A 19,985-nucleotide genomic window follows, 5' to 3' on the forward strand; every position below is an offset into this window, starting at 1 on the left:
CCTGCAGACCCTGTTTACATGTAAATAACCTGCATTGATATGTAAATAGCGGTGGCATTCATATGTAAATAACCACTGATCGGCGGCTTTGATATGTAAATAAAGGCGGCATTATTATGTATTATATCATGCCCCCTTGAGGTCATATCCACCATCACCTATACCAAATGCTACCCACTGGGGAGGTCAGAAGATGCATGAGGGTGTCAATAACAATTAATGGCACTGCTGTGTATCTGCTAAAGGGCAGGACGTTCTGTGGTGTCAGGAAAGTGATTTTGCATGCTTTTCTGACACACACAAATGTGAACGCAGGCTAAATGCCTCTGTCACATTGGTGGTCAGTGTAAATCTTTTCATTACATTGGGGCTTGGTAAATCCCTCTTTACATTGGCGGTTACTGTAAATGCTTCCATTACATTGGTGGTCAGTATAAACCCCTATTATATTGGTGGTCAGTGTTGAAACTCCTCTTTATATTGGTAGTCGGTAAAAAAATCAGCATTGCCATTGATCACACCCTCCCCTCCCCAGCACTGCCATTGATCCCAGGAGTTCTAAAATCCCTAGGAGTTTTCTGTCTATTGATGGGTCCCCTCACCACCCCAGTCCATGGTGTGCAGGCAGTGAGGAGATGATGTGCTGTCACCTCTAGCAACCAATCAGTGAGCAGTAATGATGTGCAGTAACCTCTAGCAACCAATCAGTGAGCAGTATTGATGTACAGCAATCTCTAGCAACCAATCAACAAGCAGAAAGCATGTGCTGTAACCTCTAGCAACTAACCAGTGAGCCGTAATATGTGCTGTAACCTCTAGCAACCAGTCAGTAAGCAGTAATGATACACTGTAACCTCTGGCAACCAATCGCAATCGCTGCCTGATCTGATTCAGTAGACTGACTTTGAGCCTAGCTGCTATTTATTGTATGTCTCAGAGCAGGTGGAGAGCGAGATTGCATGGGGGGCGGGGGCAAGTAAATGTTTGCCCAGGATCCAATCACTATTAAAGACGGCCCTGCGGACCCCTGCTGTGAGCACCCTGAGATATGTGATAGGCACAACCCAAAAGGCTTCAGAGAGGTAGAGGCGTCATTCTTGCCTAGGGGCAGGCTGGACTGTAAAGATAATTTTTTTTTCCCGTTTTGTTATGGGGGCTGCAGTTGTGGGGGGTAGCGAGAACAATGATGCCTAGTGCATCTAGTGAGTTAAGGTTCCCTTTAAGGCTTGGTTCCAACTAGTGTGGGCTATGCGGCCGGCATTTGCTCAGGCACGGCTGCCCATTCATTTGCTTGGGCATGGCAGCCCATTCATTGTGCGTGAAACGCACAAAAAAGGTGCATACGCCTTTTTGAAAAACGTGTCGGCAGAGAAACCGCATGGTCTTTTTTGTCCATGCAGTTTCTCTGCGGTTCCCGCACCTGCGATTGCACTGCGGGCTGAGATGCAAGGGGGTGCCATTCCGAATTAATGGCAGCCCAGCGCGTCTCGCAAGTGAAATGCGATTCAGCTGTGGGTGGTTGCAGGTGTGGGAATCTGTACGATTTTGCACCCACAACCTGAATGCATGGCCCACACTAGTGTGAACCGAGCCTTATCGATGATGATTTGCTTGTTTGCAATTGATATTGGTGGCCTAATGCCAATAGTGGTTGCTTTGATAAGGGATCAAATTCTTCTCTGATTGATCTCTTCCAATAGGAATAATCAATCTGTGGTCTGCGACACACAGGGAAGTGTCTTTTGATTGATTGTAAGTTACGATCATATCTTAACTATTATAAGTTTTCTGTTTCCAACATACAATCTCATAATCTGCTCAACTGAAATATAACTGCATTTACAAAGAAAGTATCTCAGTGCTGCTGATTGATGCAAACAAATCACTAATTTTCTGCCCAGGCTGATTGACTCTGTTTGATCAAATTTGATTTAATCTAAAGCTAGCCATATATTATTCATTTTTTTTTTCATTCAACCAGCAGAATTGAACAAAACAAAAAATGATCTGATTCCCCCATCCACAAATTCCAGGTGGATGGATCACTCCTGATATTGTGTTCTGATGGTGGAAAGACTTCTATGCTGTCAGAACACATTGGTCAGTGTTGCCGAGTATAGTAGGTGGCACTGATCATTTGGGAAAAATCCGACAGGCTGGTCTGCTGATCAATTTCTGTACAACCAGCCTGCCCACACATGGATTGAAATTTGTCCAGTCCCTGCTGAAGCAGCCAAATTTCAATTCAGGAATGGCCGCCTATAGTCTAAATTGATGGGAAAGGGAATTTGTGGCTAGATTTGCTGTTTCTGATTGGATTGTTTTGATTAAATTGCAGATTTATCGGATAATAAAATTGAAGAGTGTATGGGCACCGATGACAAGCCGATATGGCACGATTATTTACTATGGTTATTTAATGTCAGTAAACATTCGATAAACTCTGATTAGTCATTCTGCATTGAGGATCATACAACTACCATAGTACTGTAATGGTGTACACAGTGATCACACATACACCACTACCGGCTGGGCCATAAATAATACAAAAAAAAAAAAAACGATTGAAAAGTCATCTTGTTGAAAACAATGACCGACAGTAGCCGTTGTGTCACCAGCTTGAATTGTAAAAAAAAATAACAAAGAGCTCGGGCTTATTCTTCTGGCAGGAAGTTTTGACTGTGCAGTTGGAGATTCCTGATTAGGCTGTGATGACATGAGCACTGGGGAGGTGAGGGGTATGTGTCTGATCTCAGCCCAGCCCTGGGAGAGAGAACATATCCACTGCATGTCAGTCTGTCCTCTGCACCGGACACGTGGGAGCCTACCGGACTACACACCCTGGATGGATGGATGGATGGATCACCAGGGGATAGCACTGCAACTATGAGCCCCGGCTGGATCCCTCCTGTCTGATTGACAGCAAACATGCCGACTCTGCCCTGACTGTGCTTGGATCTACTGCCTGACTTCTGGGAGGTAATGTGTGTGTCATTACTGAGAGCAACATCGATTATATGTGCCTGGCTGATGGCATGTCCTGGTACTCTGTGCCTGGTTGATGGCATGTCCTGGTACTCTGTGCCTGGCTGATGGCATGTCCTGGTACTCTGTGCCTGGTTGATGGCATGTCCTAGTACTCTGTGCCTGGCTGATGGCATGTCCTGGTACTCTGTGCCTGGTTGATGGCATGTCCTGGTACTCTGTGCCTGGTTGATGGCATGTCCTGGTACTCTGTGCCTGGTTGATGGCATGTCCTGGTACTCTGTGCCTGGCTGATGGCATGTCCTGGTACTCTGTGCCTGGTTGATGGCATGTCCTGGTACTCTGTGCCTGGTTGATGGCATGTCCTGGTACTCTGTGCCTGGCTGATTGTATGTCCTGGTACTCTGTGCCTGGCTGATGGCATGTCCTGGTGCTCTGTGCCTGGCTGATGGCATGTCCTGGTACTCTGTGCCTGGCTTTGGTATGTCCTGGTACTCTGTGCCTGGCTGATTGTATGTCCTGGTACTCTGTGCCTGGCTGATTGTATGTCCTGGTACTCTGTGCCTGGCTGATTGTATGTCCTGGTACTCTGTGCCTGGCTGATGGCATGTCCTGGTACTCTGTGCCTGGCTGATTGTATGTTCTGGTACTCTGTGCCTAGCTGGAGGAATGCTGGCATGTTCTGGTAATCTGTGCCTGTTTGATGGTATGCTCTGGTGCTCTGTATCAGGCTGAAGGATTGCTGACACGTCCTGGTACTCTGTGCCTGGCTGATGGCATGACCTGGCACTCTGTATCAGGCTGGAGGAATGCTGACATGTACTGGTACTCTGTGCCTGGCGGATTGGCATGCCCTGGTACTCTTTGTCTGGCTGGAGGAATGCTGGCATGCTCTGGTGCGCTGTGCCAGTCTCTGCACATTCCTGAGCAGATTACTGCTAGAAGAAGACACAGGACTGCAATCCATCAGCATGGAGGGGACCTCTGTTTAGGTCTGGGGTTTAATGTTTACTGATGTGCCTGCACCTTTTGTTGGAGGAACTTTCCCATTATAGAACAAAGTAAACCGGTATTGAGTAACTTTTTTTTCTTTAAAGGGTTCACCTAAAGTTACATCATTCACCTTAAATCACTTATAATGTTTTAAAAGTTTACCCATTTGCACAATTGGTTTGTTTCCAGGAATAAGTTTAGTTTTAGAGATATTTGTTAATTTTTTTTCTCTGGAAGAGATCCATGGTTTTGATTTATGATCATGTTTCTTATCTTATCATTATTTTTTAGAACATTTCATTCAGCTTTTCCTATCTGTTATGTTAACCTGGTGTTCCCGTTTAAGCAGAGAAAACATTCTCCATACACTTTCTGACCATACTTTCCTCTTACCATACCTAAAAAAAAAAGAGTCCTGAAATAGGAACTTGTTCTGCAGAGAATACTGAGAAATTTTCACCTTGGAGTACTTGGCACCAGAACTTTGGAAGGTATTCCTTCACCTCTTCTTCATATTGGACAGTACTTGGCACCAGAACTTTGGAAGGTATTCCTTCACCTCTTCCTCATATTGGACAGTACTTGGCACCAGAACTTTGGAAGGTTTTCCTTCACCTCTTCCTCATATGAACTAAAAAATGTATTATTTCCCCTTATTTTCTGTATCTTTGACAGTTCAGGGGTGAAGTTTCTTAGTGAAAACACAGACCACAAAAAAGACTTGGCAGAGGGTCTAACCCTTCCTCACTCTATCCAAAATTAAAAAAAAATAAGTTTTGCTTTCACATACACTTTAATAACTGTAGATTAAAATGAATGATGGTAATATGGCGGAATGGCAGTCTCTGTCCAAACTTCCTACCCTGCTCCAGGGTAAAGCAGAACTCACAAAATATTTTGTAGACTTGCACAGTACTGGCTGGTGACTGACAACCAGCAAAGGTGATTCAGAAACCAGTATGCGTTGTGTTTTGTGAACTGCATTACCCTACAAAACCCAATGCTTAAACAGCTTCTAGTCCTGTGAGGTTGCTTCTACCACTGTTACCCCAATTTCCCTCTTCTGGACTGTGACACTCAGGAGCATGTTGAAGTTATTTATTCTTTGAGGCGCTTCTAAGTTGCTTTGAATCGTTTTGATTTCCCATTCTCTGTTACTCAATGAATTTCTTCAGGTTGCATCAAATAGCTTAATATTCACATTGACTTTTTATTAAACAAATGTTTAAAAAAAGCCCATGTAAAAGGGCACTAAGGCTTTCATTCACACCTATGAACCCTGAATTTTCATCTTTAGGTGTTTTTTCTCAGAAAATAGGTGCAGGAACTCAACCATGAACCCCCAAAACCCCCCTCCCCCACACACACCCTCTGAACTGCAAATAGTGGGTGTAGTATATTTCACTAACAGTGGAAGGGTCTTAAAGAGGTTGTAAACCTCAGAAAAAAAACAAACCCTGCAAGACAAAGGCATAATGAGCTCATTATGAAATACTTACCTCAGAACAACGCCCTGAATCGGAGTCGGCACTCCGAATACAGGCCCGACATCTTCCACCGGAGTTACTTTCGGCTTCACGGCTCCGGCGCTCTGATTTGCCGGAGCCGCGATGATGTCAATCCTGCGCAATGCGCGTGGAACCACAGTTCACGGCATGGCTACTGAAGAAACGGCACCAGTGGCCCGTTTCTTCAGTGCGCATGCGCCGATGACGTTGGCAGCAGCGCATATATGGAATATCTCCTAAACTGTGCAAGTTTAGGAGATATTCACAGTACCAACAGGTAAGCCTTGTTATAGGTTTACCTGTAGGTAAAAGTGGTGTAAAGGGGCATTAAATACCAGGAGTGCATTACGTACAAAGTGCAGAGTTGGAGGGGTTTACACACATAGTGCAGAGTTCAGGGGTGCACTGCATACAGAGTGCAGAGTTCAGGGGTGCACTACACACAGAGTGCAGAGTTCAGGGGTGCACTGCATACAGAGTGCAGAGTTCAGGGGTGCACTACACACAGAGTGCAGAGTTCAGGGGTGCACTGCATACAGAGTCCAGAGTTCAGGGGTGCACTACACACAGAGTGCAGAGTTCAGGGGTGCACTGCATACAGAGTGCAGAGTTCAGGGGTGCACTACACACAGAGTGCAGAATTCAGGGGTGCACTACACACAGCGTGCAGAGTTCGGGGGTGCACTACACACAGAGTGCAGAGTTCAGGGGTGCACTACACACAGAGTGCAGCGTTCAGGGGTGCACTACACACAGAGTGTAGCGTTCAGGGGTGCACTACACACAGAGTGCAGAGTAAAGTGCATATCAATAGGTTACCATGCATTGTGGTACAATTTACGTAGCGCATGTGTTTTGACTGTTTGGGGTGTAATCAAGAATGAATGACACTGCAGCACACATGCCTTAAGCTGAAGCTCTCCATCTTTCACATGGTCTTTAGTTCTCTTTCAGACCCTGACAATGCCATAATAGACGCAATAGTATTATAATCAGTGAACTGTTGATTCTGCATCACACTGAATGTTTTTACCACTACACAGCCAGGAACTTCATATTTTGCTAGGCATAGTTTCTGTATTGTGACACATATTTTAGACTATTAATTCTGTGGTGTAATGAATAATTTGGGCTTTCCATTGTGCTGTGTGTTTTGAAACAAGGACATGGGATACGTTTGTGAATAGTATATATGCACAATTGAATGATAAAAAAATAGCAGGCAATGTGTGGATGAGGTCATCTCTGTCCTCTCCTTCCTATAAGCATATTCTCAGTATAGACTGACAGGGCTGTGCAAAGCAACATAGGCTTCATTGGCTCAGAGTGTTGATTTATCTACCAGTTTGATTCTGGCTGTGCTTGAAATTACATGAAACTAATATAAAGAAATAATTAGGGTACTTATGTCTGAGTACAATATATATCCGTACTGTGATATCCAACGCTCAATAATTCTTTGGGCCTGCTCTGTAAGTGCCATGTCTAACACACCTAAAATACTTTTTCTGTAGAACCTTCTTGTCAAAGGTGGGTCACCGGGCCTTGGGACTGGCATGAAGAGTGTGATAATAGCCAATTTAGACTGGAGCCAAGTAACCTACCCAAAGAACACCCAAGCAAACACAGGAAGAACATGCAAATTCCACATAGGTTCCTATACTAGCTATATATTAAATGTATTCATTAAACATTGTAATGAAAATATGCAATAACTGAACTGAGGCCTTTTTCGCACCAGGTGTGGTGGAGGAACTCATACAAAATCACATGTTTTCTTGCATCGCACAAAAACACGCTGCCTTCTTCAGATGTGTGTGAGTGCCATAAATTCTTAATGGCACCTCTACGCGTCTGGGAAAACGCCCATATTTTTGTGCCCGCCAAGGCTCATTGTATCGCAGTACCATGGTGTGGTGTGATTTTTGGACTTTTCATGCATGTAGGGCAGCCCATTGAAATTAATGGGTTTCCCTAAAACGTGGCCCGTGCAAACACACAGGAATTTGGATGTACCTCATGATGTGAATAAGTCCTCGATGTTGATTTTTGTATTTGTTTTGAGTACAGCTTAAAAACACAACCTGTTTCAAAAGGGTAACGTCCAAACATATCTGATTTATCAATAGATTGTAGCCATGTCCAGTTACAGATTACCATAAACAACCAATGATTTTTTAATTAGAATGCTGATCATAGGGAATCTGTCAGTTGTGTTTTATATAAAAGATTAGGCTGGATTCACACCTATACATTTTTAGTGCTTTTTGCATTTTGCAGATTTATACTACAGAAAGTGTTCCATAGGAAACAATATTAAATTGACTGTAGAGCAAATCTTCAAAATGCAAAAAGCACTAAAACTGCATAGGTGTGAATCCAGCCTCATCCTTGGTCTTGAATCGCTGTGTTTCATGGGTTAAAAAACATCCTTTAAGTTTCAACACTGTTGTTACTACCAAGTTTGTCACAAAGAAGCATGTTATATATATTCTATTAGTCACAGGTGTAGTAGATGCATATTAAAAGGATATTTCTGAACAGAATTAGAAAATACAATCCTGAAAAGAAATTAATAAGGGTCCATTTTACCCTTCTGAGAATGTTTAATGCCAATAGTGTCTTTCTTGTTGTAAACTTCTGTTTCATGTGAACAGGAAGCTCATAGGGATGGTCAGAGGACAATCCATTAACCTCCCTGGCGATATGATTATTTCAGATTTTTGCGTCTCAAAGCGGCACAATTATTTTGCATAGAAATTTGGCGTTTTATATTGTAGGTCTGTAATTTTTAGCAATAACACACTTATATCTGTCCACCAAGAGTCTAGTAGATATCCCGGGTATGATGAAGTTTGGAACACAAAATCATAAATTATAATATAATAAATAAATATAAATAATAAAAAAAAATAATAATATAATAATAATATAATAAATTTCCCCACGATTCACTATCACTCAATTCTGCAAGTGAATCAATTTACTATTGCTGTTTTCTAGCTGGTCTAAAGGCACTTTTGACGTAAAGGGACACTTTTTGGTTGCTATGGACAATCTCAAGTTTCCAGGCAGAAAGAACAGTATATATAATATAAAACTGCATGCAGGGCATTGGACAAAGCACTGTGGACAAAAGGGAAGTGAAATGATTTCATACAGTACTGTAATCTGTAAGATTACAGTACTGTATGTTTTATGCTTTTTACAGTTTTTTAAATTTGCCGCCAGGCTCCGCCCCCATGCGTCATGACGCTCGCAGGGAATGGAGCCTGGCACAGAGAAGCTTCGGGCAGAGACAGTGCGGGGGGACATCGCAGGATCCTGGGGACAAGGTAAGTAACCTGCACCAGGATCCTAAGATATAATCCCAAGTGTGGCTCGGGGTTTCCGCTAATGGTGCTGAAATTTAACCCTGAGCCACACTCGGGAATACCGTCAGGGAGGCTACAAAGGCAATAAGCAAAAGAGGCAAGGAGTAAATTGGTGAAGCCCCATTTTAAGTTAAGGTAATGTTCATAAGTAGCTAATATCCAAGTTTATACTACTGGTGCATTATGGGTGGAAAGAATAACCTCTTAACCACATGAAGACCAAGCCTTTTCTGGCACTTTTTGTCTTCAAGTTTAAATCAGTATTATTTGCTAAAAAATTACTTATAAAAATTTGTTTTTCATCTTTTGCTTTGGGAAAAAATCAAAAACGGAAGTGACGTCATGATGTTGCTTTGGTCCTCCAAGGCCATAGAGGCGATCAGAGACAATCTGGTCTCTGTCCGCCTCTGTGACCAGCCAGCCGCACCGTTATTTCGTGGGCGCACCAGTAAAAATGGTAAGCCTGAGAAACACTGGTGAACTTCTGAAAGCAATCCAGCGGCTAGTGAACCTTTTGACCTCTTTCATGAGAAAGCCAGCCGCGGGTTAAAAAAAAAAAAATACTGGGGTATGGCTGATAGCTTCAGCCATAAACCCGGAAGAACAATTGCAAACTGCAACATATATATACGTATTGCAGTCAGCAAGTGGTTAATCTCCTTAAAGTCTCATGAACACTAGGATGCACTCGTTGCAGCACATTGGATTAGAAAGTCAAATTCACATTTACAGGCACAATCTGGAGGTGCATTGGGGTGTACCACAATGAGAGCCAGATACAACACATGCATGCTTTTTGACATAAAGTTATAAAGCTATATACAGTGGGGACGGAAAGTATTCAGACCCCCTTAAATTTTTCACTCTTTGTTATATTGCAGCCATTTGCTAAAATCATTTAAGTTCCTTGTTTTTCCTCATTAATGTACACACAGCACCACATATTGACAGAAAAACACAGACTTGTTGACATTTTTGCAGATTTATTAAAAAAGAAAAACTGAAATATCACATGGTCCTAAGTAATCAGACCCTTTGCTGTGACACTCCTATATTTAACTCAGGTGCTGTCCATTTCTTCTGATCATCCTTGAGATGGTTCTACACCTTCATTTGAGTCCAGCTGTGTTTGATTATACTGATTGGACTTGCAAGAATGAAAAATTTAAGGGGGTCTGAATACTTTCTGTTCCCACTATACTTAGTTTAAAGTATACCTAAAACATTTTTTTAGGCTTAAACCCCTTGTTTTTGCCATGATTGGTTCATTGGGGAGATTTCTCTTCAGTTCCTGTTCTGTAGACACAAAAGGACAGTTGTCTCTAGTATAATTTTCCCTATTGGAAGATTACCCCCTCTTCTTTTCTGGATACTCTATCACTTTCAGTCTCAGTGGTCGCCAGGACAAAGAGGGAAAGTCAGTCTCCAACAGAGAACATAACAAACCTGACAGGGGATCTAATCTCTCACCTCTCTTTCCAAAACTAAAATAATAGTTAGGCTTTAGATACACTTTAACCTCCCTGGCGGTATGATTATGTCTGATTTTTGAATGCCAAAGTGGTACATTGTTTTGCATGGAAATTTGTTGTTTTATATTGTAGGCCTGTAATTCTTAGGAATAACTCACTTAAATTTGTCATCAGACACTGAAAGTGAAGACAGCGACTGAGCTCAGTGCTGCGTGATCCGTACAACAGTCAATAGAGCACCAAGTTCGCACATCGCTGAGCTCAGTCACAAAATCATCACTGTTTTTACTTTCAGTGTCTGATGACGAATTTCTCCACGAATCACTATTGGTCAATTCTGCATGTGATTCTAATTCACTATCACTGTTTCCTAGCTGGTCTAAAACCGCTTTTGATGTACAGCGACGCTGCCATGGACATTCTCAATTTTCCACGCAGAAAGAATGGTAAAAGTGCAGGCAGGGCACTGGACAAAGAACTAGAGACAAAACTGAGATGAAATAATTTGATACAGTAATGTAATCTACAGATTACAATGTATGGTGTGTGTAATTTTTTTTGTATGTTTTTGAATTTGCCGCCGGCTCCGCCCCTACACGTTGTAACGATCTCAAGTGTTCAAAACTATAAATACTAATACTTTGAAAAAAAAAAAAAAAAATATATATATATATATATATATATATATATATATATATATAAATTAAAAAAGCAGAAATGTAATGCATTTAAATATTTAAAGTGGTAGTACACCTAAAAAGAGAAATGTATTATATTGCACTCTACCAGCCTGTAAATGTGGTGACTGCATTTGTTTTCTTTTCTTGGGCCTTTTTTCTTCTGGTGATCAGGATACTTCCTGTCTTACAGAGGCTCATTTCCATGTGAGGAGCATCAAAGCCATCCATGGACAGCAGCATTGTCAATCTGGGGAGAGGGTTGTGGTATGGTTGCCATATATGCTTCGTTCTTATTATCCACACAATGTGTAAATTGATTAAAATGGTCGAATCCACAACCAGTCGAATAGCATTAATTTCCCTTCTAATAGATTTTAGACTTGATTTTGATTGGATTCTGAGTTGATGGGCCAGGGCATCAATTTGCAGTACTGAGATACTTTGTCCATGAATACGATCCTATTTCCATCGATCATATTTAGGGATTGCATGATGAAAACAGATATGTCATCAATAATTCAGGAATGTAATTTAAGATCAGAGCTTAACTAATCCACTTCCCTGTTTGTGTCCCTTAGATCACATGACCTGTTGACTATAGTACAATTATTCCTATCAGAAGAGTTTGATCAGAAAAAGAAGTCGATCATTTATCGAAGCATGTACGGCCACCATTAGATGTACTAGCAGATTTACTATCTGTACTAGCAGATTTAGATGGACTTGACAAACAGATTAAAGCCGAACACCAGCTAACACTTTTTAAGCAGTTACAGTTTAAGCAACAGTTGTTTTTGTCCTTTTGGAATAAAAGCTTAATATTGTACGAACCCCTGTCAGTATGAAGTGGTTGGTTTCAACCCTCTAACTGCAACTTTTGCAAGACTTTTGGTCTGTTAAAGTAAGTTTGAAAAATAACAGAATTATTGGCCAGATCACCAAGTAAAAATAAGGAAAAAAAAAAACGAATGCAGCCACGCATCCAAGGATTGGTAGGCTGCAATAAATAATTATAATTTGTTTTTGGGCTTAACTAGAAATTACATAAATATATGACTATATGTACATATATTTTTAATTATGCATGAGTAACACAATACAAAGTGACTTAGCTGACATCATTTTGTCCTTGGCTGCCACTCATTTGGGTCCTTTCCTGTGTGCAGCAGAACAATAAGTTGTGTCAGGAAGTGGAAGTCAAGTGTATATGGACAATAGTGGTAACTTACGAAAGCCTAAAGCGTGTTTTATTAATTTGTCAATCAAAACTTTTTTTTTTTAAATTCACTCAGATCTGTTAGGTAACTATTTCTTGACAATGCAGTATTCATTTTTATGAACTGAACTTTTATAAAAAAAAGAAAACATGTAAAAAAACTCATGTGGTCTTCTGATTTGGTGCTAATGAGATTGATTTACTAAATGAACAGCGTATATTCGCTTTGCGGAATGAATTTTCATTCAGCTTAGTGAATGAGGCGAAGTTATGTGAAAATCCACTTTGCAAAGAATAACCAATCATACCCACCCAAAATAAAATTAAGAAAAAAAAAAGACTTTTGCTTGCGCATGATTGGATGAAAAAGGTCAGCACAGGTTGACCTCATGCACTAAGCTAAGTGAAGATTCACTGGGTAAGTGAATAGCCTATACTTTTTTTTAGGAAATCAAGCCCAGTGCTTTTCAGTATGGTACGTATTGGCAGGTAGTTAGCCATTTGGCGATTCTGGTATTTGCTTGCTGCTAAATTGCAGAATTGTTTTTGTATAACCTAGGTGCAAATTTTTCATTAACACTATTTGTTTGCTCTTGCCCATTTCACGTTGGTTATTTGTGTCCGTGCATCTGGTGTATTGTACAATATGTCAAGGATGCCTTCTGGTTACAATCCACATTGACTTGGCTGTAAATATGAAGTGCGATCGCAATGTAAGTAGCAATTAATACTAGTCTTATGCAGCTTAAATTTTGGCCATATCATACAGATCTGATCAGGACAGCCAAAGTGACTAAATCCGCCAATTAGTGTGATGGACCAAAAATCACAGGAGATAGCAGCACAATAATGCAAATACAACCACTAGGGTGATTAAAGCTGAACTCCAGGTATTACCTTATTTGCATACATTGATTGGTCCACCTATGCAAGTATGCATATTTCATACCTGAGAGACTGCAGTGGAAGCTGACAATTACTGTAGTAGTCAGTGCTACTACAGTGATCACCGCAATCTTTTGGGTTCTGTGCTGAGTGGCTGCTGTCTTTGACAGGATGCCTTGATTGTTCTCTGATTGGACGAGGTGGAGAGAAGGGGGCGGTGATGTCACTATCTCAGCCTAATCCAAAAAAAAATGCCTTGTATACATTGAAAAAATACAAGGCGTTCTGTGAATGGGGGCAGTACTATGTAGTGGAGTAGCTGCTTGTCACAGGACCCAAGAGATTATGGTGATCACTTTACTAGCGACAACTACTGTGTTGATTGCCAGCTTTCCCAGTGGTCACTTGGGTTTGAGTCATGCATACTTTTATGTAATGTTACCAATGTAAGTATACAATTTAGATCATGGAGTTCAGCTTTAACTGAAGTGAAAGTTCAGATAGGGTGGGGAAATCTACTGATTTCTCTTGTTCAGCTTATGGGGCTAACCAAGATAAATTAAAGTGGGTATGGCTAGCATTCTTCTTGGAAGGAGGCCAGAACTGCTTTTAGAAGAAGATAAGATATGTAGGTCTTAGGCTGGCCATACACAGAGCAAATTTCTTTCCTGCAACCACGGGTCAAAGATCAGAGTAAAATTAGTAGATGGTCAGTGCAAACTAAAAAATATGCCCTGGCAGTGGGAGTAAAAGAATACCCAGCATTAGTGGGAGTAGAAAAACAACCCAGACTATTGGGCCTTGTTTACACAGGTGGCTGTTTTTGACAGCTCTAAAAGGAGATCTGTGATGGGTCACTTTTCAGAGCTGGTTGAGAGGCAGCTTTCAGGCAATTAATCTGCTAATGAATGCGGAGAAATCCCACCACATCACTTGCATTAGATGTAATTGCATTGCAGTTCCATTCACTTGCATAGGGCGCATTTGGCTGTGGTACTGCTTGACAAATGAGGCAATCTAAAAAAAGGTGGCACTGCCAATGTTAACTTGCCAATGGGGTAGGAACAGTAAATAATGTAGATCCATCGCCTATTTCCACCACCCTTCTGCCACCCATGTAAACGAGGCCTACAAGCACCATCAGGTAGTAGATTACTCTGACTCTGACCTGTAATGCCTGATAGATTTCCAGGTACTAAAATGCTCTGCATTCCACAGCCCAGCACTTGCTACCACTCTGGATACAGCAGCTTCCTCTAGCTTGCAGTGGAAAAGCCCTGGGTGCAGGGACTTTTTATTGCAGGGGCTGGATTAATGCAACCCACTGGCTGTATCTGGTCTTCAGGCTGTGGTTTGAGGATGGTTGAGCTAAAGATTGGCCAGAGCAAGCTCCTGTGTGGTTAATTTTAAGACCAGCTGTTTACTGGTGATTTCAATACAGACAAGTCTGGTACTGTTCTTAGGTACATTCAGTTCTTCTGGTCCTGGTTTCATATCTGGTGTCAGATAATGTTGTATATAGTGTAATCTATATTGGAGTATTGGAGATGTCAATAGCCTCTTCTGAGCGCCACCAACTCTACATAGTAAATCTGCTGACTCATGAAACAGTTAAAAATTACACCAGCCCAGTTATAAACCCCCAGCTGTAACACATATAGACGTGAATAAAGGCCAAACTTTTTCATGAGTAATCTTTTTAAATATAACTATGTTGTCATGGGGGGCATCGGTATATATTGTTCCTTTTTTTGCAAATAGACCAGCAAACAGAAAAGGAAAATTGGTACCGATAAATTATTAATATTACAACAGTGATAATATAATTCTTGGGAATGTCATTATTACTTGAGTAGATCATTAGAATGATTTTCTTAAAGAACGTTAGCATTTTTCTAAGCATTTTGTTCTACAAGCCAAAACCTGTTATGAGCTTTCATTTTAAAGCTAAATTAAAAGTCACATTCCTGGGTTCCTGTTTCAAATATTGTAGAAGCTGAACCAATCAATTCATGAAAATGCTTCTCTGTTAATGTTAACGCTGAGAAGGCAATTTTGACTATTGCTTCCTGTGGCCACTCAGTTATCCTATTACATATAGATTCATTAATCTGTATTTCTAATTACCTTAAAGCCATTGGCTGAGAATGCTGATTGAGAGCCGGTTGGCAGACCTTTTTCGGCCACGACCCTTCAACAGACCGGCTGCCTTACACACAGGCCGAATGTTGGCCAGTTTCTATTGAACCGGCCGATGCCGCCCGACATTTGGCCCGTGTGTAATAAAATGGTTAAAAAAAGGAGGGGGAGTGCAGCGCTATAAACAAATAAATACCAAGAATGTAATTGTCGACAATGATGTCACAATAAAAGAAGTGAAATAATATGTGAACAGTGACATAAATATACAGTAAATAAAGTGACATATGACCAGTATAAAGATCAATAAAAATAAATGTCCATATGTGATGAAAAGGGACCACATATAATGGTGAATTCCTGTATTGAGTGATCCAAAACAAGCATGTGACGATCATTAAATCTTGAGCAGACATCAAAGTGAATGGTGAATAACCATGAAAAGACCACCATCAAAAGTACTAGTCTCTTACCAGAAAGATTGGACTTGTACAGGCACCAATTCAATGTATGGAATACAGCGTCTGGATGGACGTTCAGTTGAATTCAGCAGAGTAGACACAGCTTACATGCAGATGCAAATCAGCCAAACCATAGATAAAGGAAAGAGATAGGGCACATAGCGTAATACTGTATAGGATATTTATTCCAGATAAAATCATAGGCATTACACTTACATTTGCCAATAGGAATACAAGCGCTTGAAAAAGAGACAATAACTGTGGACCAGCAAGAAATCCCAATATCCCGTGTGTAATAGGCTTGAGAACTCTAGCCTCTAGGATGGAGAAGGGAGGATTATTACCCCTCAGAATCATTATTTCTGTATATATTCCAGATCGGAGGGATTTCCTTTCCTCTTTTGTCTTAGTCTCGGTTCACATGTGTGCCGCATGCAGCTCACAGCTGGGGTCCGGGGCGTGCTGCTTCACCGTTTCAGGTCCGATTTCAGCCCGAATTTCAGCCAGAAGTTGATAGGTTGTCACAGTTTATGTTAATATTTTTACTTTACTTTTCCCATGCTGAACTATGGGAAAATAAACAATGATTGCCATGAATTAGACATATTAACTGATGACACTTTACAATCAGTCTCTGGTTCGATCCAGCAGAAGGAAGAGCAGCAGGACAGGCACATGTGTCAAGGACGAGGTAGGTATCGCTGAACACCAATGATTTGCTCCCACTGACATAAATGATTTGGGACTTAATTTGCTCCTACTTACACCAACAATTTAGGTTATATTGTGTTCCTCCAGAAACCATTGAGTTGTATAGTTTGCTCCCACTGAGACCAATGAATTGGCATTTATTTTGCTCCTTCAGTCATCAACAATATGGAGTTTATTTTACTCCTACTGACACTAAAATGGGTGTATTTCATTCTATTTACAACAAAATTATGCAGTTTATTTTATCCCACTCACACCAAACTGGGGTTTATTTTATTCCCATTGACACCAAGAATGGGACTTATTTTAGTTCCACTTTTTTTACAGTGTACCCCAAGGCTCTATTTTACCTGAAACATAGTAAAGCATAGGGTGAAAATAGGTGGCATTACAAGTCATATGCTGTGAAGCCAGACCTACTTTTTGTCAGCTCGCACTTTCAAAGCGTGCCCTCATGAGTCCAGCAGGTGGTGCGCTTAACTTGCCCCAGTTTTTTCCCAGATCCTTCAAGCCTTGCGTCCTAATTATTTCAAAATGGTGGCAATGACAGAATACTAAGCCAGGAATCTCTTCTTTGGGGACATAGAAAGCACTTGAAGCTTGGCATAATGAAGGTTAAAAAACATTCTCCTTTCTATCCAAAACTAGTAACTGTCCTGCTTAAAATTTTTTGTGATTTTGCTGGATGTACAAAACCCCAAATGTGTTATTAGTGGTCCTGTGGTTCAGGATAGCAGAGCTGCATTCTGGCCTCAAAATCCTTTCAGTAGGTCCTTCTGAATATATGTATTGTAGAAAAAAATCTCATGTGTTATGAATTTAGTGCAGCTTTCCTATCTCTGGTGTGTCATGGCCTCAGCTCCTGTCTAAAGGAAAGTGTAAATACATTCTAATCACTAAGTAGAACTAGGGCACTCCCTTTAATATCATGGAAAAAAACATTGTTTTGCTGGGAGAAAAATTCCCTGTGGAAAGCTTGGAATACCTTTTTTTAGAGCACGTTATTTTCATTAAAATAATCTTACAATACAAAATTAAATCACGTTTGAGCACAGTTATGTGCAGTCTAAAGCAAATGTCTATTTTTCTATTGCTCAAAATGTGGCCCAGGGGCCGCATGGAGACTTTTTGCATTTATTGTGCGGCCTTCTAGATCTTTGCAGGCAGTAGTCTGTGTTTTGTTGCTTACTCAATCCAGGGAGTGGAATAAAAAATCTTCAGTCTCTAACCTGGGTGGTTTGGTATTGTTTTTCCACACTTAATTTTTTCTGTGCTGTCCATCCCTTTTGTCTTTTTATGTTTTTTCGTCAGATCTTTGAAAATTGAAATATCAAATGCAGCACAAGTAGGGTCCTTTCTGGTAACAGGTCACCCAAATTATAACACGGCTTAAAGGGGTTGTAAACCCTCGTGGTTTTTCATCTTCATGCATTCTATGCATGAAGGTGAAAAACCTTCTGTAGTGCTGCATCCCCCCAGTTCACCCGTTTTACTTACCTGAACCTAGTTTTCTTCTCCCCGGGGATGAGCACAGCAGCTCTAGCTGGTGTCTTGTGTCCTGATTGGATAGATTGATAGCAGCACAGCCATTGGCTCCCACTGCTGTCAATCAAATCCAATGACACGGACGCAGAAGCAGGACTCGGGAGCGTGCCCGCACAGGTGTCCAATAGGAGAGCGCTTCTCCGACGGGGCACTAAATGTGGGGAGGAGCTACTAGCGCGGGTTCAGTAACCCTTTAATGTTTTCTCTCTTACTAACAACCCTGTGGCTGTCCTTTTAAACTTGACACCACTGTCAAGAAATTGTTATAAGAAATAACTGCATTCCTGCCAGGGCCTTTATCACCAGCCTTTCTAAACAATTGAGCTCACCAACGCTGAACCAATGGATTACCAGGGTGAACAATATACAGACTATGGAAACCTCACCTCTATCCTCATGAATAAGAACACACATCCAGATGGGTCTATTGGGAACAATTCCGATACTCCACTGAAACTTTGCAATACATATGAGAAAGATTTGTCTCAGAAGTTTTGCCTAGGCTATGCTCATCTCCTCTGGACCCTTTTTTTCTTTTTCTTTACCCTCTTCTTTCTCTCTTCCGTTCCCTGTTTCCCCTTCTCTGCCGTCACCTCCAATGATCTGCTGTCAAAACTCTCTAATACCCCATCAAAATGTCCTATAGCTAGCTGCTTGGTTATTAAGCAGACCCTCAGCTCCCCTTTTGTTTGACCTCACAGTTTACCCTGCCCCATATGAACTGAACCCTTTACACATGATGATGTACCTTCACTAGGGGCATGGATGCTCTTGGGGAATTTCCTAACATCTTCACTTGGCATCTTTTTTTATACATTTGTGTATGTGTAATCTCAGTTCTGTCCATTTAATAAGATACAGTGCATCCAGAAAGTATTCACAGTGCTTCACATTTTGTTATGTTACAGCCTTATTCCAAAATGGATTAAATTCACTTTTTCCCTCAAAATTCTACAAACAATGCCCTATAATGAAAACATGAAAGAAGTTTGTTTGAAATATTTGCAAATTTATTAAAAATTAAAAATGAAAAATTTACATGAACATAAGTATTCACAGCCTTTGCCGTGACACTCAAAATTGAGCTCAGGTGCATCCTGTTTCCAGTGATCATCCTTGAGATGTTTCTACAACTTAATTGGAGTCTATCTGTGGTAAATTCAGTTGATTGTACATAATTTGGAAAGACACACACCTGTCTATATAAGGTCCCACAGTTAACAGTGCATGTCAGAGCACAAACCAAGCCATAAAGTTTAAGGAGTTGTCTGTAGACCTCCCAGACAGGATTATATCAAGGCACAAATCTGAGGAAGGGTACAGAAAAATTTCTGCAGCATTGAAGATCCCAGTGAGCATGGTGGCCTCCATCATCCGTAAATGTAAGAAGTTTGTAACCACCAGGACTCTAACTAGAGCGGGCCGCCTGGCCAAACTGAGCGATTGGGGAAGAAGGGCCTTAATCAGGGAGGTGACCAAGAACCCGATGGTCACTCACTCAGACAGAGCTCCAGTGTTTCTCTGTGGAGGGAGGACAACCTTCCAGAAGAACAGCCATCTCTGCAGCACTTATGCCTGTATGGTAGATTGGCCAGATGGAAGCCACTCCTCAGTAAAAGGCTCATGACAGCCTGTCTGGAGTTTGTCAAAAGGCACCTAAAGGACTCTCAGACCATGAGAAAAAAAAATTCTCCAGTCTGATGAAACAAAGATTGAACTCTTTTACCTGAATGGCAAGCGTCATGTCTAGAGGAAACCAGGCACCACTCATCACCTGGCCAATACCATCCCTACAGTGAAGCAGATGGCAGCATCATACGGTAGGGGTGTTTATCAGCGGCAGGAACTGGGAGACTAGTCAGGCTCAAGGGAAAGATGAATGCAGCAATGTACAGAGACATTCCTAATGAAAACCTGCTCCAGAGCACTCTGGACCTCAGACTAGGGAGAAGGTTCATCTTCAAACAGGACAATGACCCTAAGCACACGACCAAGATAACAAAGTAGTGGCTACGG

The 19,985-nt window shown here is 41.3% G+C and overlaps 1 protein-coding gene across 1 annotated transcript in view; it reads left to right on the top strand.

The window, feature by feature from the left end:
- Positions 1-2,696: 2,696 nt before the first annotated feature.
- The window catches only part of ARHGEF9 (Cdc42 guanine nucleotide exchange factor 9), a 653,254-nt gene continuing 635,965 nt past the window's right edge, over positions 2,697-19,985 (top strand). Inside the window, exon 1 of the mRNA XM_073599469.1 lies at positions 2,697-2,979. The gene's annotated coding sequence lies outside the window, so the exon portion shown is untranslated. The remainder of the gene's footprint in view (positions 2,980-19,985) is intronic.

Source organism: Aquarana catesbeiana, linkage group LG09, assembly GCF_042186555.1.
Source record: "Aquarana catesbeiana isolate 2022-GZ linkage group LG09, ASM4218655v1, whole genome shotgun sequence".
In the NCBI taxonomy this organism is placed as follows: Eukaryota; Metazoa; Chordata; class Amphibia; order Anura; family Ranidae; genus Aquarana; species Aquarana catesbeiana.